Genomic DNA, 22,686 nt, shown 5'->3' with positions numbered 1-22,686 from the left:
CACCAGTTCACATCGTGGTGAGTCAGTCTCAGCCCCATTTTCTCATTCAGGGTATCTACACACCCTAATATCCTAAATACATTCACGGCACACTGAGTAGGAGCCAGGCGAAAATGCCTAAGGTAATTGAGGGTCACTGGCCTCATAGGGATTCTCATCCCTCCCTCTACGAAAGCAACTATCGGGATCACGACTTCACCCTCTCTCCTCTTAAGGTACCACTCCCCTTCTTCACAGTACTTCAAACTCACATTATTGGGTATTCCATAGTCGACAATGAATTTGTTCATCATCTCGTCGGACTCGACCAACTTCTTAAACTTACCCATTCCCCAATGACAACTAAAAGTTCTAAAAGAAGAAAAGAATGAGTAAAATCAAGGAAATTTGGGGCCGCTAGAAAAAGAAGACTTATAGAAGTATGACGATACTCTTCAGATAGTGTACAAGTCGAACCAGATTCAAATCATACGCGTCAATAATTGTAAGCGCGAAAATGATGAAACCAGGCGGTTCAAACATGTACTTATACTCCCCCTTAGGTTCCCCAAATGTAACCGCTTGCTCATAAAAGCAAAAGATCATGCCGTTGAAAGTGGGAAACGTGGTGCCGCCAAAATTTAATGCGGGCACCCATTAAGTCTTGAAACGCTAAAAACGCGCATCGGGCAGTCAAAAAGCCGCCAGCATCAACACAAACCGAAGTGGGGCGGCTCGTCTAGAGGGCCCGCAGGTATCAAAACCCTCCTCCCCGTCCAAGGGAACGTGCAGTAGGTTTTGAGGGGCTATTGTGGGGCCCGTGGGCTTGATAACCACAGCCCATCACATAGTAGGCCCAAGGCTAACGCCGAGGAGGACTGACCAGCCAAGGCTAAGTCAGACAAAGCCTCTTTTGTAACCCACGCCGAGAACCTGTTCGTCCTCGGCATTCTAAGGATAACTTTTGGGAGGGGACAAGCCTAGAGCCAGCTGTCACATTCGCACTTAATGCATTCACCTAAGCCCTCTGGCCGCATTAATGGGGATATAACCCCTTGGCAGGGCAACGTTGATCAGAGTGAACCACTTGAGTACTGATAAGGCCTCTGATGGGACGGACGGCCAGAAAAAAGGCAAATGGATGATCAACAGATGGAATAAGGAGATAGGCAGATGAAAACTATATAAGAAAAGCAAGTAAAGTAAAAGGAGGGGGGAAAAAAAAAGAAAGAAGAAAAGGGTCTCCTCGGCCACGGGCCGAGGAGCATCCCCCCATTTGTAAAGAAACTCTTAGTATTTTTTATAAAAGAAAGTTCATGCATGGTGATCGACAGCCAGCGCCTAAACCTTTAACCCACTCTCTATAAATTAATTGTTTGGGCTGGATTGGGCTGAAAACCCATTCATATTCAGGGTCAATCCAAATTGAGTCCTTACATAAAGAAAAAACAAATTTCTTGTATTTTTGAAATCAAAAAGATGTTTGGTTAGTTGAAATTAAAAAGACAATTTTTTGAAGAAAAAAATAGAAAATACTAAAATATGTTACTAGGATTTGAACTCTAATGCTAACTCATTAAATGAGACAGATTCATTAAATTAAATGTATTTTTTCACTGACTTTTAAAAATTAGAAACTGAAAATAGCATTTTGCACATTTTCATTTTCCTTTACAAATTGAATTTTGAAAACGATTTTTGTTTTCTGTCCATTTTCAGTTGCCAAACAAATTTTTTAGTCTTAAAAATAGAAAACTGTTTTTGAAAACAGAAAATAAGAGGAAAAAATAATTACCAAACACACCCTAAATAAACTATTCCCAAACAAAAACATTTGTTTTTCACTAAAAAAAAATACAATAGGAAGCATAGTCGAACGTGCATGCTTTATTCTTGGAAATAAACACACACTAATTTCTTCTGCATTAAATTAACAGTCTGGCTGGTGGGAGCCGTTTGAACTAATTATTCCTTCCAAATGCTGACACAAATTGAAAACAAATTGAATTTAACGCAAATTTAGTCGAATTTGTAGCATCCTTCATCGAGGTTTCTTTGCAAGGGATAGCCTACATGCCTTTTCTTTTTTTTATGATGTGAAAGTTTACAGAATTTTAGAAGCTTGTTTGGTATATGTGTTTAAAAATATTTGTGAAAATACGTGTAAGTAAAAAAATGTATAAAAATACGTGAAATATTATTTAAAAACTGAAAATAGTTATTTAAAAAAACAAACCAAACACCCTCTATGTTAATAAGTAGTCAAAGACTACGGTCTCAAATAAGATATATTGCATTTCTTTTTTATTTTTTATTTAAATTTTATTAGCATATAACTTAAGGCATATATTAATAAATTATTTTATAAAACCTTTTAAAGAAAAAAATGATTTTTTTATAACTTTTTCATAAAACATTTTCTAAAATGCATTAACCGGACTTTTTTTTTTTCCCTTTTATCTCTCCTACAGCCCCACATAATACATTTTTCAGTACTATCTTTTTTCAGTATTATCTTTAGTTAGCTACCCTGCATGGTATATATATATATATATATAGAGGTTATGTTAAGGTGTCCATTAATAACAATTTTTTTTAGTTTTTTATCTACTTTTTGTAGCTTTTTATTTTTTTTGACAAATTTTTAGTAATTTTTTTATCCTTTCTGACAACATTTTTAATAATTTTTTGTCATTTTTATTAAGTGAGACCCATATAAAAAAATCTTAATAAGTACACATCATGCTTGTTAACATTTCCATATATATATATATATATGTATATATTTTGCTTGCATGGACACAATATTTCCTCTTTTTCACGACATTGTAGTCATAGTTGTACACTTAATTACCTAGGCCAGCTCATATGGAAATTAATGTCAATGCAGCAGAAGATAACCGAAATGGCACGATGTTAGACATGCACATCAGAACGTCAACTTGACAAGATGTTTGATGAATATAACCACAGACAAAGAGATAATGTCATTCCTTGACGACTGATGAATGATGATAACCATCAAGATCATTTGCATTATAAAAAATTTAAAATGATCGTCAATATTAACGTAAGATGTTTTATTTATTTATATAATAACTTTTTAAAAATACTTGTATTATATTATTTATTTTATCTTACATTTTATTAAAATATTATTTATTTATCAATTATTTATTACTTTCTCAAAATATCTCTCTGTATATTAGTAACAAAATATTAAAAAATATATTTTTTTTGAAGACAATATTAAAAAATATATTTATATGTGAATAGTAATTGTATATTTACATGATTATGTAGTGACTACACGAGCAAAATTTACCATTTATAATATTATACATTAACTAATATGAGTGCTCTTATACTTATTATGAAACTTTATAATATTCAATCTGACAATTTCGCCCATGATGGATCTTCTATTAATAAGAACTTTTTTGACATAGTAGGAAGCATACAACATATCTGATTAAAGCAAATACCTAACCTTGTTGATAAGCTTTTCAAACTTAATTTGCTATCTTTTATGGATTAAATCTCTCATGCGCTTGCTAACCTTGTTGATAAGCTTTTCAAACTTAATTTGCTATCTTTTATGGATTAAATCTCTCATGCGCCAAGCGCATGAGACATGCCTCTCTTTTACGATACATTATTCAAATGATTAGTAGTACAACAGATGTGGACAATAGACACCTACAAAAAATATATATATGTGGCCATTGATGTAATGCTCGTCAATGATCATCTGATAATTAAGTCAGTAAATATTATTTTGAAATAATGTAATTTTTTTGGGCAATTCAAATGTCACATCTATGTTTTTTTTTTTCTTTCATTTATGTAAGATCTTTTATGGCTGTTTTTCTAAATCTTTGTCATCATGGATAGTTGTAATTATTGACATGGTTTTTTTTAATAAATATGATTAATTAATGAGTTGATCGGTCTTTGGGTAGGTTAAGATGAAATCATCACCGCCTCTGCTTGGTTGCTCAAGCTAGGTTGTCCGAGATGAATTGATAGTCGAACCAAGAAAGCGTTAAGGTTGAATTCAATTGATGAAATACATCAAATGTGACTAAATCCATATTATTTTGTATTGATTTTTTTTACTTAATGCTCAAGATATGTTCGTGTTTACACGGTTACGCCTCCATGTTTAACAGATTTAAGGTGAAAAGTCACTTTTAGTCCCTACATTTTATTTTTACCGCTTTTAGTCCCTATCTTGAAAAATGCTTCTCGTTTTGATCCCTGCTGTTACATCAAAAACGGAGAAAGCTGATGTGGCAAACGACAAGAATAAATAATAGTAAATTAATGTCTACATGGCCTAAATTAATAATAAAAAAATATTTTTTGGCATTACAAAATGCCATGTCAGCATCTAAATTAAAAAAATTAATTTATTAATTTTAACTAAATTAAAAAAATTAAAAACTAAAAATTACATGAATTGAGATCTAAGTGTGTCTTGAACAAGAACACAAACCCAAATCTAAGAACACAAACTCAAAAATTAAAATCCAAAAATTCAAAATCTCAAAATCACCATTTTCTCAAACCCAGCAATATCATCAAATCCTAAAGCCTCATAGTATCAAATTAATCCAAAAATACAACACAACCAATCCAAACAAAAAATTATCAAATTGAGAACAACCCATCTCATTTAAAAAGAAACCCAGCAAACCCACCTCAAGCAAACCCAGATCCAGTGGTCGTGCTCCCCGCCGACAAGCTCTTCTCCGACAGAAAGCTCATTCCACTATAACTCTCGTCGGTCAAACGTGAGAGAGCACATCTACCTAAAAATTGCATAGCCCATCCACCTGAAAACCATCGGCCTATCGTGAACCCATATGCCCAACCAGATCAGGTCCAAGGCGGCAGCATGGCAGCGTTGAGTTCTCTTTCTCTCCCTCTTTCGCATTTGGCTTTTGTCGCTGGACTTGGATTTTTAGGGGGGGTTTTTGTTGATTGCGTTTGTTGGGAGTGGGCCACGGTGTTTGTTCTAAATTCGTGGCTTTCATGGGTAAATTTTTGTTGGGTTGTGGTTCCAATTCGGGTCAGGGTGGCGGTGGTTAGTGGTTCCGATCTGGGTTTGGTGCGTGGCTTGCTTTGTGGTTTGGTTCTTCATTTGTGGTTTGGTTTGTGATTTATTGGTGGGTTTGGTCACTGTGATTGTCCCTGGGTTCGTGGCTTGCTTCAGACGTGGTGGTTGATGGGTTGTTCTGAGTTTGAGATTTTTTTTGTTTAGATTGGTTGTGTTGTATTTTTGGATTGATTTGATACTATGAGGCTTTAGGATTTGATAATATTGCTGGGTTTGAGAAAATGGTTATTTTGAGATTTTTAATTTTTGGGTTTGTGTTCTTGGATTTGGGGTGTTTTTGTTCAAGATACACTTAGATCTCAATTCATGTAATTTTTAGTTTTTAATTTTTTTATTTAGTTAAAATTAATAAATTAATTTTTTTTTTAATTTAGATGCTGACATGGCATTTTTTAATGCCAAAAAATATTTTTTATTATTAATTTAAGTCACGTGGACATTAATTTACTATTATTTATTCCTGCTGTTTGTCATGTCAGCTTTCTCTGTTTCTGATGTAACGACAGGGACCAAAACGAGAAGTATTTTTCAGGATAGGGACTAAAAGCGGTAAAAATAAAATGTATGGACTAAAATGGGAATCTCCTGAAAATATAGGGACTAAAAGTGGCTTTTCGCCTAGATTTAAATAGCTGAGAACGTGTACTGCAAGTAACTTTTTGGTGCAATCAATTTGTTTGCTTAAATAAATATTTTTTTTTCCTAAAAAAAAATGTCACTAGAAACTTTGATTATATCTAGTCAAAGGAACATGGAGTTGTTTGCCAAATCCCAAATATTTTTTGGGTGTGATGAATTTTCTGTTATAGAAGAATTTTACAATAATATCAAAGTCAATGATGTTTTATTAAACTATTTATAAAATTAATAGTGCTATATTATTAAAGTACACACAAATAAGATGTGATTCCCAATCCATTGTATTAACCTCAATAATGATCAGCTAATGAGTAAATTTTTCTTTCAAACCTTGCGGAGGTGGAGAACAGCACCAAACAATTTGGCAAGTCAGCATAATCAGTACTTTAGAAAGCAAATATCAACAAGAAAGCCTTGTAGATTTATGTGTTTGACACATGCTAGCGTCTACATCTAGAGTTCAAAATCCCCTCTCTTATTTATCGAATCATAAATAATTAAAAATTAAAAAAACAAATATTACCTTTATGAAAAAAGTTTTCCTCTAAAGCAGTATAAAAGAATTTTCCTCCACCACTACACAACTGTTAAAAAGACCATATTTATGTGTAGTTTTAATCACATAACATTTTTAATAAATTATATAATTTGTTCAAATAATACACATAGTCCATGGATAATCTTACCTTTATATTGTGCAGGGACCAAAAATTAAAAACAAAAAATAATTATTGTCAAGTTCAACACTATTACAAATACTCTGGCATCCAAAATTTCACATCCTATAAGAAATTAAGAATGTCTTTCAATTGGCCTAGACCAAAAAGGACACTTATTGTTATTGAGCAACCAACAGTTAAACCGTACTAGTGAATAATACAGTACCATTCTGGAGTTCTAATTTCTAACTGCCTTTAAGCAGAATTCAATTGAACACAGTAATTACAAGGAGCCTAACAAACGTGTGCTTTGAAAATTGGATGCCATCAGGAAGATTAGTTTTCATTTTGTTGCCCCAACTCTTAAAGTTTTTTTTTTTTTTTTTTTTTTTTTGAACTTATCGCATCTGCTCATGATGATAGATTTTTATCATTAGACCAAGACACTAAATGATTTTTAGTGTAGGCAGAGATTGAACTCCAGATCTCTTATTTAACCATCAGAGATTTTAATTACCAGTTGAGCTAACTGGAACCCACCTCTTAAAGTATTTGTTGATGGACTATTTTAAGAAAATTTTAATATTACTTTTATGGGAAATATAAAAAATTGTCAAAATATTAGTTACTTTTTTTCTTTTCCCATAAAGAGTTTTTAAAAATATTTCCTAAATTAATTCACTTAAAGCATCTAATAACTTTTTCCATTTTGTTTTTTGCTGTAATCTAGAATATGTTTTATTTACTATACTAATCCAATTTTCCTTTAATAAAACAACCGCCCTCCCATAACGAGCCCACTTGGTGAAGGAAATGAACTTAGCCGAATCCCCTAAAAAAAACCTACCTAAAAAAAAACATACTATTGAATGCATGGACATAGATGATTATATTAAACAGGGAAGAGTCGGTAATATTTTTATTTGGGCGGTTGAATTATGATATTGATATACTGACTACTGAGATAAGAAAAATTCAAAACACATAAAATATATAGATTTATATGTGTATGCATTAATATGAAAAGAATATTAGATTAAGTCACAACTTATTAATGAAATCTCTATTGTCTGACTACAAAAACCTATTTAAAACTATCTCTAACAAGCATACTGATTATGTTTACCACGAACCTAACCAATGTGCTGATACATTGGCAAGACTTGTATTAGGAACTATCTCTTCTTTTGTAATATTTTTAAAACCACCATCCGTGGTGAAAAAACATGTAACTTTTTTTTTTCTTTTTTTATACAAGATAAAAATTCTACTCTAACTAAATCTAAGTGTATATGTGTGTGAAGCTTCTTTCTGGAGATTTGAACCCCAGCTCTTACCCCCCCATATCCACAGGCACTTACACTTGTGGAGTGACCACCGCATCAAGGGTGTGCGGTTGTAATCATGTAACTTTTGATAAAGCTAGTATGTTGTGTAACAAACTTATTAATTTCTGTTTTTTTTTTTAACTTATTAATTCCTAATTTATGCATATCCTCTATTTAACCAAAAAAAAAAAAGAAGAACAATTTGTTAAGAGAACTTATTTTTATAAATATATATATTACTAAATACTAAAGCATAGCATTTAATATTGCTACGATCAGGTTGAGTCATATTAGCAGCCTTGTCATTACCATTTTTTTCCTGAATTTGTCCTACAATTTAAAAATGGTTTTTCTAAATTTAAAAATCCTAATAAAAAGAAAATAATTCCCAACTCTATCTCTTCCTAATATTAAAACCTCACTTTTCTTCATCTACGGATTAGTGAAACTAAAGAATATGATTATTATTTTGTTAAGTGGACATTTTCATAGGAGGTCTTTGTTATTGTTTGTTATAGTCAAGGAAGTTAATAAGTTATTTCCTTTTTCAAGGCATATAAGCTGCACTTTTGGAAGTATCTAGGGTACCATGGAAAAGAAAGAACACTGCTAAGAGCCTGAAAACAACTTTTTGTTGCTCTTTGGGGCCATGTTTAACTTTACCTTGAGATGAAAAATGAGACTACATCATACAAAAATACAAACCCTCTACAGAATGTACAACAAAATAGAGATACGACCATATACAGTAATGAAGATTTCTATCCATGAGAAGTAGAAGCATACAAGCATAAACAAATTATTTTTGTATTTATTTGTATGTGAGTTTTTGTTGTTATATTATTGCAATTTTAATGTGGAAATTGTTATATGAACCTATGAAATAACCGTCAAGTTACTATTAACCTTGATTTATTTGTTCATATATACTCTAGAGATAACATATATAATATTATTTCATGTTAATATGAAGTTAATTGACATTTTTTTGATTTATTAGTATTTAATAAAGAAAACAAATATGTATAATATATTAAAATAAAATTGTCAAACTTTTCCATGCATAACACAAGTTAGTGACTAGTTATTCATAATTGACACAAAAAGTGAAAAAAATATATACATATGACTTATTTGTCACACTTAATAAACCAACTAGCTCTCAAGAATTAACTACATTACACTTCTTCCTAATCTCTTCCGAACATCCTGTAAGCACATCAATGGCTCCCATCCTCTTCATCGATTGACCAAACTCCGCGAAAAAATCTTGAGAGTCAAGCAACTCATCGACAGTATTGGTAGCTTCATTGTTTGTTAAAAGTGCCACATCAGATTCGAAAAGACCTTGATTGGGCTTCAAGTTTTTGAAGTAGTTGTTGTCAAAGGATAGGGGGCTTCCAGGATCCATTGGCACGATAGTTATGTTGTTTGAGAGGCTTTTGCATTGGGTTTTCAAGAAAGCAGCATAGGTCGAGTTTAGAGAAGGATCTGCATCATTTTTTCCTGTGAAATTGTATAGCCTCTTGCTAAAGAAATTGCAATGCCCAACACCAATTGTATGTCCACCTAACCAAAACTAATTTGTTAATCATTTGGACACAACTTAAGATATCATTTTGAAAGAGTTAAATTGTTATTACTTAAGACTAGCAATAGGACATAGCTTTTTACATCTACATACGCAATATGCTTATGGAAAAGACCTTGATTTAGTGAAACGGTGTTATCATGTTACAAGCTTATATAAAGCTTTTTCCCCCCATATAGAATCTTTACCTGATAAACAACAAAATCATGAACTGTGAGGCCTTTGTTGGCAAAAGATTGTTTTAGGCTGCCGAAATTGAAGAATGGTGATGGGATGTTGGCGAGGGCTTCTGAAATACGCGATATGCTTCCACCCCTCCTACCAGTAAGTACTTCCCAGATTGGCCTTTGAAACTACAATCATTTCCACAAGCATTTGATTACATAATGCTAAATGCAAGATGATGAAAAAAAAAAAAGGGAAAAGAGAAAGAGTTTGAGGTATTGCATTTGGCTTTCAGAATTGATTTATAGGAACAGTAAAGGTAGTGCTATTTTGGTAATGGTGTGTGTATTTATACTTGAAAGAGTAACATAAACTAAGTGAAGGTGTAGAACTAGGAAAGGAGATTAGTTTCATTGTTCGGATTAAATTTTTACGAATCTAAAAGTTATCTAGTGTCACATTATTTAAAATAATAAATAACATGACATTCTATACGCTATTAGATGTTTGGAAATAAAACCTTAATCATGAAAGGGACTCTTTCCATTTCCATTCCATTTGAAATGAGAAGGAATTTGGTCAAAAACATCAACTTCACTACCTTGGCATGGTTTTTCAGACCAGACACATCTTGCTAATGCTACTATGTTGTTTCCAAGTCACACTAAAATATTTCCAATACTTGGTAGGAAACCGAGTCTCTAGCAGCCAAAGCCACAATATCTACACAAGAAACTACTCCAAGACAGGTCTTTTCTAACTCTGTCTTCACCTCATCTATTACATCAAATCCCCCCAAAGACAAATTTGGAATTGCCGCATTCTCAGCTTGGTTATGTGTTGTAGAGTCTAGCAATACAGAGGCATCGCAACCTTGATACATTATTGATGAGTGTAAGCTCGTCAGTAATGTTCGTCGGATGGAGGTGATCTTCCAACTTTCACCGATGGTCACCGGTGTGGTGCCTGCCACAATGTCTCCAATGCCAAAGTCAGAATATGAAACTCTCTTCAAAATAAAGCAATATAAGATGAATAGAAATCAAAGAAAAAATCTCCTTTCTTACTTGTATATCTCTCTCTTGCCCTCGTGGGAGTGTGTGTGGGCTTTATATATGCTCTCATGGTCTCTAGCCGTTGGAGGAGTTATGGAGGTCTTAATGCTCCTTTTGGTAACGTTTTGGGGCTGTGTAATGAGGCATCAATGTCTTCAAACGGTTCATACAGTTGGAGGTATAACCGTTTAGTTGATTGTATTAAATGGCCTGGATGCCCTCGTCAGTAGTGTTGTCTTCCACGTCGTCTGTCCTGAGGGTATACTCGTCCATATCGAAGGACTCGTCCACATAGGATAGACTTGCCAATTTCATCAGTACTTATCAATCTCGTCAGCTGCCCCCTGATTCTGTGTTCGTCGTTTTAGTGACGATCATGGAATATGAAGGGTTACAAGTTATAAATGACTCTTGGGGTTCTGCTCCGTATTAAGTGCGAAGCGGCGGCGCTTCACAAATCGTGGCCTTCATGGCGCGCGCTGATTGGTACAATTAATGTCCCAAGTGATGAGACTATTGGGTTTCCCGCCGGTCTTTCCATTTTTCGAGCTTTTACTTTTAACTTCCTTTTCTCCTCATTTTTCTTCTTCACATTTCAATCATTACTCTTCTTTAGCTTTTTCCTGCCATTTTTCTTTGAGTTGGTACGCTGGTTAAGCAGAGCTTCCTCAATCCGCCATTGATTAAGGTATGTTTCTCCTTCCCTCTCGCTTTTCCTTTCTTGGATATGCTGTGGTACTGTTCCTAATTTTCTTTTTTCCTGCTTCTTTTTAATTTGCCTATGATTCAGTTGTGTTGCTTTCCTTTTCTGCGTTTTTGTTGGGTTTTCATGGTTGGTAATTCTGAGGTTAGAGTCGTTTGTCCCTCGGTTTCTTTTCTTTTTGCGCGCTTAGGGGGGGCTTTAGGCACTTTCTCAGATTTTGAAATTTTTTTTTTTAGGGTAGTGGCCTTAGTGTGGTATTGACTGAATTGTTGCCTTTAATTAGGCAATCAATTGACTGGTTCGAGGGTCAGGTGAGGAAGGAGAAGATAATGTCTGAAGTCAGATCCAGGGATCTCGAGACTGGGTTGTCGTCTAGCGGTAATCCAGTGGAGGGGGATACGGCTGTCTCTTCTCCCCGCGTCGTTAGGGCTTTTTATGCCCTTGAAGAGGTTTGTGGTCTGGATGCCGAGAAGGTGAGTAGATTTAAGGATAGGTTCCAGTTTCCAGAAAGGGTTCGCGTTCGTCGGCCTAGTGACAAGGATAGGGCTTGTCATTTCTTCCTAGGTGAGGTGTGCTTTTATGAGGCTGCCTTTACCTGTGGACTTAGATTCCCCGTCCACCCTTTCTTCATGGAGCTTCTGAGCCATTTTGGGATTGCCCCTGGGCAGTTAATGCCTAATTCATGGAAAATAGTAGTCAACTGTATGGAGATATGGTTGGCTGCTAACGGGGATATGATTAAGGTGGGTGAACTCGTCGACCTTTATCGTTTGAAAGAGTCAAAGGAGTATGGGTATTATGAGTTGGTTCCTTGGGAGAGGAGAACCAGGATTATTGGAGGGCTGCCTTCGTCCTTCAGATATTGAAAGTCAAGATTTTTCTTTGTGTCCGGGGATGACTTTGAGACTCCCTCCAGTCAGGAGTGGGGTGACATTCCAAGGTTGCTCCGTCGGTGGGGAACCCCGACCTTAGGTGCGTCAGTTTCCCTCCTTGTCGTTTTAGTTTGGTTGTATTCATTTGCTTGTGGTCGTCACAACAATTTTTTTTTTTTGTTATCCTCCTTTTTGCAGTGAAGAGACGACCTAAACTCAAGAACAGGTACAAGGAACGAGTTGAGCAAGCAATTGAATACGCCCAGACAATTGAGAGCTGGGATGACTTGGTAGACCCGAGGACGCTTGCTTTTTACAATCTCGGCCCGGATCCTTCCTCTTTCGTTTTACGAAACATTGAAATTGAAGGAAAAAAGAGTAAGTGTTGAACCTGTCAGCATTTTTCTTTCCTTCCTCCTCTGTTTGTTTATTTTTATGTTGCTCTTTTCTGGCAGAGATGACGACGAAGTTTAACAAGGACCTCTACGCTAAAATGAGGTCGAAGAAAGATGAGCCACTGTCCAACCTCGGCAAGAAGACAGTACGTGTTACCGAGAGAGGCACTCCTGTTGCTCTAGCTGCTTCCGTCCACCCGATCGTTTCCGTGGGAGAGACGATAAGGACAGCTTCTCCAACTGTGTCACTGGAAGAGATAGGTGGCACTCCCGTCTCAAAAAGGCCACGTCTATCTGAAAAAGGGAAGGAGAAGGAGAAGGCTGACTCTCGTCCACTTACCATTTGGAATGACGAGAAAATGGCAGTGGACATGGCCCACGAAGTAATAACAGCTGCCGACTTAAAGGCCTTGTCCGGTGCCCCCCTTAGTGGGGTAGCCGCTGGCCACGTCCATAAGATCATTCAGGTACCTCTACCTCAGGTTTTTTTTTTTTTTTTTTTTTTTCCATAAGATCATTCAGGTACCTCTACCTCAGGTTTTTTTTTTTTTTTTTTTTTAATGCCTCTAACTCTCTTTTAGGTGCTGGGGGAGAGTCTTCATCTTTCTTCTGAGTATCTTACTCAGGAGACAAAGGTGGCGTCTCTAACTTCTAGGGTGGAGGTATTGGAGATGGAGAATTCTGCCTTGAAGAAAGATCTTATCGAATCCATGGGTACGGCGAATACCTTGAGAGAGCAGGCAAAGAAGCTAACAGACGATCTTAGGGTGGAGCACCAACTAACCATTGAGAAGGACGAGCAGATTATTGCAGCCAAGGAGAGCCTCAAGACCATCGTAGCCAGATCAGTAGCAGCCTTTCAGACCACTGACGAGTACAACACCATGCTCCTCAGTTGGTATTTCAAGGGTTTTGAGCTTCTGAGGAGATACCTCGTCAAGCACCCTTCCGGAGTGAACATGGAGGCGCTGGATCTGGAAGAGGTGGATCAAGAAATGGCGGCTGACAAGGCTGTTCAATTGTCTGCCATTGAGACTAAAGCTCCAGCTGACGCTCCTGATGAAGCTGCTCGTACCGAGGATGCCCCTGCTGACGACGCTTCTGGACGACTTTGACACTTTGCAAAAATTTCTTTCTTTTTGTGTTGCCCATCATGTTCTGGGCATCTGTTTCTTTTTGTAAATCTATTTGCTGAACAATTTTATTTATTTTGAGGACAGCGTTTTCAGCTCAGCGTTTATGGGCTCTTAGTTGTAAAGACAATGGTAATTGGCCTGCTAGTTTCAAGCTTTTAATTTTATTTCTTTGGCACTTACTTGTATTCGTGATTGCGCGTTTTTTTTTTTTTTTTATCTGATGCATGCCTGCCGTGTCTGTCATCTTGGTGGCACCTTATATTTGATTTTTTTTAATCGTCAGTAGCGTACTTCCATCAAGATGGAGTCTTGCCATTTAGCCTTTTCTTCTGGCATTTTATTATTTGGCCAATTTGACGCATATATATGTGTTAGTAACTTACATCCGTCTAGGCGGAATCTCGTTACTTAGCCATGTTTGGCTTTTTAATCACTCTCAGTGATATTATCTTCGTCAGTAACGTACATCCGTCAAGGCGGAATCTTGTTACTTAGCCATTTTTGGCTTTTATTTATTCGTCAATAACTTACATCCGTCTAAGCGGAATCTTGTTACTTAGCCATTTTTGGCTTTTTAATCACTCTTAGTGACATTATATTCGTCAGTAACGTACATTCGTCAGTAACGTACATTCGTCAAGGCAGAATCTTGTTACTTAGCCATTTTTGGCTTTTGTTAGTTTCTTCTAGACCAGGCCTGTTCGTACACAAATATTGCCTGAATAGTTCATTTATTGATTGTTAATGACGAATACGTGTTTCCATTACATCTACTGATGGTATTTCTTCAAATGATCAATGTTTCATGGTCTTGGGAGCCTTTGTCCGTCTAGGGTTTCCAGGTGGTAGCTGCCTTGTCTGGAGTAGTGAATGACTTTGTATGGTCCTTCCCACGTGGGGCCGAGCTTTCCTTGAGTTGGGTCTTTGGTTGCTTGGGTCACTTTGCACAGGACGAGGTCTCCTATGTTGAGTCGCCTGAGCTTCACCCTTCTGTTGTAGTAGTCTGTCATTTTTTTCTGGTATTCCGTCCTCCTGCTGAAGGCTTTGTCTCGTACTTCGTCAAGGCAATCTAGGTCAACTCATAGTAAGTCATCATTCTCTTCTTCATTGAACGCTTTTCGTCTGATGTTGGTTATTCCCACTTCGACAGGGATCACTGCTTCTGTACCGTAGGTAAGTCTGAAGGGGGTCTCTCCCGTTGGGGTTCTAGCCGTGGTTCTGTAGGCCCACAAGACGTTGGGCAGCTCTTCTGGCCAGGCACCCTTCGCATCGTCCAGTTTGGTTTTTATGATCTTGAGCAACGTGCGATTCGTCACTTCCATCTGTCCATTCGCCTGAGGGTGGCCTAGTGATGAAAACTGGTTCTTGATGCCCAGGCCCGAGCAGAAGTCTTTGAAATCCTGGCAATCGAACTGTCGTCCGTTGTCTGATATGATCGTCCGTGGAATCCCGAATCTGCAGATTATATTCTTCCACACGAAACTCTGGATTCTGGTCTCGGTGATAGTCGCCGCTTCAACCCATTTAGTAAAATAATCAATAGCAACTAGCAAGAATTTTACCTGACCTTTTCCTTGAGGCAGGGGGCCAACGATGTCGATTCCCCATTGTGCAAATGGCCATGGAGATGTTATCATCTTCAGCTTTTTTGATGGCAGTCGTTGAATATTCCCAAACCTCTGACACTTGTCACATTTCTTGACGAACCTTGATGCGTCATCTTGCATAGTTGGCCAGAAGTACCCTGCTCGCATAATCTTTCTCACCAAGGATCTTGGTCCTGCATGGTCTCCGCAAATTCTTTCATGGACCTCTCTCAGGACGTATTCGGCTTCTCCTTCGTCAACGCACCTCAAGTAAGGCATGGAGAAACCTCTTTTTTATAAGGTGTCATTGAGAATCGTGAATCTGGCAGCTCTCTTCTTGATCTTCTTGGCTTCATCTGCGTCCTGAGGTAGGTGGCCATCCTGGAGGAAGGACATGATGGGCGTCATCCAGCTACTTGTGCTCTGGACTGCGAATGTTAAAATTTTTTCTATGCTGGGGTTTTTCTGTATCTCAATCATCAGATCTGTCTTCGATTTTATTTCTTCCGATAAGGCTATCTTTGAAACTTCGTCTGCGGCCCTATTCTGGCTTCTCGGGATTTGGATGAATCCTATTTTTTTGAATTCTTGAGTCAAGTGCTTCGTCAATTTGAGGTATTTCTGCATTCTTTCTTCTTTTGCTTCGTATTCTCCTCTGATCTGCCCAATTACTAACTTTGAGTCGTTCTGGACTAGCAGGTTCCTGGCCCCAAGCTCTTTTCTGAGCCTTAAGCCTGTCAGAATTCCTTCGTACTCTGCCTCATTATTGGTGGCTGGGAATTTTAGCTGAACTCCATATCTCAATACTTCTCAGTCAGGAGTGGTTATGACGACCCCTACTCCCCCTCTTTTTTGGGCTGACGAGCCATCAGTTTGCATTACCCATGTTTTGTCCTTGCTGGTATGGTTGGGCTCATCTGGATAGGTAAACTCGGCGATGAAGTCTGCCAACGCTTGTGCTTTAATGGCCATCCTGGGATGGTATTCCACGTCGAATTGGCTGAGTTCAATCGCCCATTGGACCATCCTCCCAGCTGCTTTAGGCTTGCTCATAGACTTCTTGATGGGTTGGTCTGTCATCACTAAGATTGGATTTGCCTGGAAGTATTGTCTGAGCTTGCGTGAAGCTACTATTAATGCGAACGTGATTTTCTCGATTTTTGGGTACCTGGATTCAGCTCCTTGGAAAGCTTGGCTGACGTAGTAAACTGGGAGCTGTTTCCTATCTTCTTCTCGGATTAAGGCTGCACTGACGGCTGTAGATGATACTGCTAAGTACAAATACAAGTTTTCACCTTCTTTGGACAGGCTTAGAAGTGGCGGGTTGCTAAGGTAACGTTTGAGCTCTTGGAATGCCACTTCACATTCGTCGGTCCATTCAAAGGCTTGCTTCAGAGTCTTAAAGAATGGCAAGCATTTGTCCGTTGCTCTAGAGACGAACCTGTTAAGTACTGCAATCCGGCCTGTGAGCTTCTAGACCTCCTTGACAGTCTTAGGTGATGCCATATTGATTATGGCCTGTACCTTCTCAGGATTTGCTTCTATTCCTCTTTAAGACACCATGAATCCCAGAAATTTTCTGAAGGCAACACCAAAAACACATTTACCAGGATTCAGCTTCATTTGGTATTATTTGAGGGTATCGAATGTCTCCTTAAGGTCGTCCAAATGTGCAAGCTCTTCCTTGCTCTTAATGAGCATATCGTCGACGTACACCTCCATGTTCCTGCCTATCTGCTTGATGAACATTTTATTTACCAACCTCTGATAAGTCGCTCCTGCGTTCTTCAGTCCAAACGGCATTACCTTATAACAGTAGAGCCCTTGACTGGTAATGAAGGCGGTTTTCTCTTGGTCCTCGTCAGCCATTTTTATCTGGTTGTACCCTGAGAACGCGTCCATGAACGTCAACAGCTTGTGCCCAGCCGTAGAGTCTACGAGCTGGTCTATTCTCGGAAGAGGAAAGCTATCCTTCGGGCAGGCCTTGTTTAGGTCTGTGAAGTCTACACACATCCTCCATTTCCCATTTGCTTTCTTTACTAGAACGACGTTTGCAAGCCAATCTGGATAATATACCTCCCTGATGAAGCCTGCACTCAAGAGTTTGCTCACTTCGTCAGTGATGGCTTGGTCTCTCTTGGGCGCAAAGGTTCTTCGTCTCTACTTGATGGGCTTCCTCTCTGGGTCCACATTCAACCTGTGTTGGATGACTTCTGGAGATATGCCTGGCATGTCGTCATGGCTCCAGGCAAAGACGTCTAAGTTCTCCTTAAGAAACTGAATGAGCTTCGTTCTCATCTCAGGACTTAGGGTCATCCTTATTCTTGTTGTTCTCGTTGCTTCCCCTTCGACCAGCTCCACTGCTTCCAGTGCCTCTACTTTTTCTTCCTCATTTCCTTCTATTGTCCACGTGTGGTTTTCCTTAGCTGCTAAAACAGCCTAGTAGCATTCCCGAGCTAGAACTTGGTTTCCTTTAACTTCACCAATACCATTTTCTGTTGGGAATTTTACCTTCAGGCAGTAAGTGGATGTGGACGCCTTCCACTTGTTGAGTGCTGGCCTCCCAATAATGACATTATATGACGATGGACAATCTACTACCAAGAAGTCTATCTGACGAGTCAACTGCTTCGGGTATGTTCCCACTATTACAGCCAGCGTCACTATGCCTTTGGGATATACTCTGTCACCGTTGAAGCTAACGAGGGGAGAATCAAACGGAGGTAGTCTTCTTGGATCCAGTTTCAGTTGCTGGAATGCAGGAAAGTAAATGATGTCAGCAGAACTACCGTTGTCCACGAGGATCCTTTTGGTGTTGAACCCTTCTATGGTAAGCATCACGACCAAAGGGTCGTTATGAGGCTGTTTCACTCCTCTAGCGTCATTCTCATTGAAGGTCATATCCTGATCAGTTCGTCTGTACTTAGGCGGGGGCACCATGTGGACGCTATTCACCTGTCATTGATGTGCTTTCTTAGGTGATTTGAATGAGCCTCCTGTGACAGGCCCCCCTGCTATCGTCTGTATTTCCCCGATCACATTTTGAGGAGGCTGGGACTAACGGCTTCCGCTCTTGGACGAGGACTCATGTTGGCTGTTGTTTTCGTCTCAAAATTTGTTGTACTCTCCCTTCTTTATAAACTTCTGCAACTTCCCTTTTCGTATCAATTCCTCTATTTGCTCTTTGAGATCCCTACAATCTTCGGTGTAGTGGCCATGATCTTTGTGAAATCGACAATACTTACTCCTGTCACGGACGCTAGGGGACGAGTGCAATGGCCATGGCCATTTAAGGTAGTGTTCATCTTTAATCTGCGTCAAAATTTTGCCAACAGGCATAACAAGAGGGGTGAATTTTACAGTTCGTGGACTTTTATCATCTTTCCTTCTGACTCCGTCATTATTTCGACGATCCGGACGGTCTCGCTTTTGTCCTCTACGGTCGTCTTCCCTTCTCCCTTTGTCCCCCGGTCTATCTCCGTCCCTGATAGCAGCCAACGCGTCCTCAGCGTTCATGAACTTCTGCGATTTAAGGAGCATTTCAGCCATCATCTTTGGGGGGTTCTTCGCGAGTGAGGTAACGAGCTCCCTAGACTTCAACCCTACCTTGAAGGTAGTCAACTGCACCATATCGTCAGCCTCATCTACCTCTAGTGTCTCCCTGGTAAAGCGTTTCACATATGACCTTAAGGTCTCCTTCACTCTCTGCCTGATGGTGAGCAAGTGATCCACGGTTCTTTTTGGTCGTTGTCCTCCAATAAAGTGACGCAGGAAGGCGTTGCTCAACTGCTCGAATGTGTCGATGGACGACGTTGGCAACTTTGTGAACCACTCCCGGGCAGCTCCCTTGAGTGTTGTTGGGAAGGAACGACACAATATTTCATCTGGGGGCTGCTGAAGTCCCAGGGTCGTTTTGAAGGTATTTAGGTGATCTTGGGGGTCCTTCAGCCCATCAAAGGGCTCGAGCTGAGGTAGCCAGAATTTTGACGGCACTGGACAGTCGAGGACTGCTGTTGTGAATGGCGAATCCGTCACCCAAACCATCCAATCCACACTCCGCTCTGTTTTTTCCTTGATGGCATTTCTAAGTTCGTCCATCTCCGTCCTCATCTCCCAAAGAAGGTTTGAATTTTGCCCGGCGGGAGTGTTTGGCCCTCGATAGTCACTTCTCCTGTGGCTATCCCCTTCGTCTTCTTGATTCCCCCTCGAACGATTTTCCTCCTGCTGCAACCGTAGCCTCATTTCCTAGTTTTGCCTAGTCAGCTCTTCAACTGTGGCTGCAAGGGCCTGAACTTGCTGAGCTAGGGCTGCAGAATCTTGATTGGACTCCATCCAAAAGAATAAAGATAGGAAACCACTATTTCGAGTTTGAACACGAAAATGTCGTTCCCACAGACGGCGCCAAACTGATGAGTGTAAGCTCGTCAGTAATGTTCGTCGGATGGAGGTGATCTTCCAACTTTCACCAATGGTCACCGGTGTGGTGCCTGCCACAATGTCTCCGATGCCAAAGTTAGAATATGAAACTCTCTTCAAAATAAAGCAATATAAGATGAATAGAAATCAAAGAAAAAATCTCCTTTCTTACTTGTATATCTCTCTCTCGCCCTCGTGGGAGTGTGTGTGGGCTTTATATATGCTCTCATGGTCTCTAGCCGTTGGAGGAGTTATGGAGGTCTTAATGCTCCTTTTGGTAACGTTTTGGGGCTGTGTAATGAGGCATCAACGTTTTCAAACTGTTCATACAGTTGGAGGTATAACCGTTTAGTTGATTGTATTAAATGGCCTGGATGCCCTCGTCCGTAGTGTTGTCTTCCACATCGTCTGTCCTGAGGGTATACTCGTCCATATCGAAGGACTCATCCACATAGGATAGACTTGCCAATTTCGTCAATACTTATCAATCTTGTCAATTATAACTATTCAATACCTTAGATGTCTAGAAAACATATAACAGTGCATGTGTTTCATGGTTTGAAAAATGAATCCTAGTTATGAATGTTGTTGATATGACCTATGTTATGATTAGGATAATCACTTTTATTTGAGTCTACCACTGACAATATTTTATTATGTGCCAATCACAACAAACTATGTCAACAATTGTAAAAAATTACTATATTCCTAAATATTGCAATTTTAGGACATGAATGATAAGGAGGAATGTAATGCATGGAGAGAGATAGAAAGATAAAAGATGTGAATTACCCTGACAAAACAGTTTTATTTGAGTCTACCACTGACAATATTTTATTATGTGCCAATCATAACAAGCTATGTCAACAATTGTAAAAAATTATTATATTCCTAAATATTGCAATTTTAGGACATGAATGATAAGGAGGAATGTAATGCATGGAGAGAGATAGAAAGATAAAAGATGTGAATTACCCTAACAAAACAATCATGAAAATGAAAGATAAAAGATGTGAATTACCCTAGCAAAGTTGAATTGCTTGCCACACGTTTCCAAATGATTTCCTTCATAATGTCCTCAGCCAGGGGACAACTATCCTTGTAAAAATGTTTTCTCAACTCCCCTCCATGACAAACTCCTAGAAGTGATCCAAAGACTACTATAGAGATCAAGAAGGAACTCAAATTAGTATTCATCTCTCTCTTTGTTTCTCTCTTTTCTCCACTACCTTGCTAACACACACATTGCATCCTTAAAAAATAGTGGTAGTGGTCTTTTTTCTCTGAGTAAATAGTTCATTACAGGAAGGTAAAACCCTAAACCCCTTAGCTCACTGAAGGAAGAAGAACAACTACGTTACAATACAATACAAAACTGCGCAACCCACGCAAATCTCCATATCCTCCAAAATTCATAAGAAAATTGAATCCGAAATGTCTCAGGAGGGAGACTCTATGGAAAAGCTAAAAGGCCTTCAGATCACTTCCCTTGATGATGACGACGACGAAGAAGAAGAAGAAGAAGTAGAAGAGTTTGCTATGGACGAAAAAGACGACGACGACGACGACAAAGCTGAAGAAGAAGAAGAAGAAGAATTCGTTACCTTATGTTTCGTTGAGAAGCCTAAGAATCCTTGGTCTCTTCTCAGTCAATTATTTCCCAACAAAGCCAGAAGCGTACCGGTACTTTTTGATTTCTTTATTGCTCTAGAAAGGCTTACAATTTAGTTATTGATAAGTGCTATTTTTTTGTGGTTGTAGCCTTGTAGGCTTGGCTAGATCCAGTGAATTTTCCGTCTGGAATAGCTTGTATTTGTGATACATGTGGGGAGCCTTTGCAATTTGTGCTTCAGGTATTGCATATTTTGAATTCAATTTAAAAAAAAAAACTAGTCACAGACCCGCACGATATGTTGAAAAATTTGATATGAATATGTTTTATTAGATAATTATATAATTAATATATTAGATTTTATATTTTTAAAAGTTAATATGTGTTATTTGAAATTATGTTTTATATTAGAAGTTTTTTGGGGTGTAACAACTAACAAATTAAATATATTTTGTAGTTGGGTACGTATTATATATAGGGAGATATGTATGAAAATACAATACAATAATTTTTGATAAAAAAAAAAAAAAATTACAGTGTGAGAACTATTAGAGCAAGCTGTAACCATGTATATTTTGTTTATTACTATACAGATGTATGCAATTCAACACTTATAGGTATAGTTTTCTCCAAAACATAGATTCACGTTTCTTTCTTCTATACAATTGAAACTAAGTGAAAAAGTATATAAAAATAACTATGCAATAAATCATATATCATAAAGTGGAAATCTATATCTATATATATAATAATAGGTGAAGCAGAGAGAAAATCCAATTAAATTTCAATTGGATTCTCAATTTTGCGCCACTTGTCCTAACCAAAACTCAAAAAAAAAAATCTAATTAGATTATAAATTTGACTCAAATTTTATGTCATGTATCTTATCTAAATTTTCTAATTTTTGTGCCCAAATAAATGATGCATTAACATTTAACACGGAAGTCAAGAAAACCACAATAATAATGCTCATTAACCTAAGTAAGAACATCTTACCTGCACACTTTTATGGAGATTATAAATTGGACTCCAATTTTGTGTTATGTATCTTATCTAAATTTTCTAATTTTTGTGCCCAAATAAATGATGCATTAACATTTAATACAGAAGCCAAGAAAACCACAATGATAATACTCATTGGCCTAAGCTAGAACATCTCACCTGCACACTTTTATGGGTGATCTCAATAGAGTCTAGAGCTCTTCTAATTCCATAACTAGAACCAAGGAGTCCAACGAGAAAGACTATAAAAGTAAAACATCATCTCCTCCTAAATCTATATCGCCATCCAATGTCTCCTCCTCTCTCAACCTCTACCAACTAGATCCACACACTACCCTCTCCTCCTCCTTACAGATTTCTCAGAGCAAGGTCGGGTTCAAACACAATGTTCAATCCCACTCTTCCTTACTTCACACTCTCATACAT

General features: G+C 38.1%; 2 pseudogenes; one reads left to right on the top strand and one right to left on the bottom strand.

Annotated features, from left to right (window-relative positions):
- Positions 1 to 8,889: 8,889 nt before the first annotated feature.
- LOC112009240 (peroxidase 24-like) lies at positions 8,890 to 20,885 on the bottom strand (annotated as a pseudogene).
- A 195-nt stretch (positions 20,886 to 21,080) lies between these two features.
- The window catches only part of LOC136068337 (uncharacterized), a 31,642-nt pseudogene continuing 30,036 nt past the window's right edge, over positions 21,081 to 22,686 (top strand).

This window comes from Quercus suber, unplaced genomic scaffold, assembly GCF_002906115.3.
Source record: "Quercus suber isolate HL8 unplaced genomic scaffold, Cork oak 2.0 scaffold_8, whole genome shotgun sequence".
In the NCBI taxonomy this organism is placed as follows: domain Eukaryota; kingdom Viridiplantae; phylum Streptophyta; class Magnoliopsida; order Fagales; family Fagaceae; genus Quercus; species Quercus suber.
This window is presented reverse-complemented; position numbering and strand designations above follow the sequence as displayed.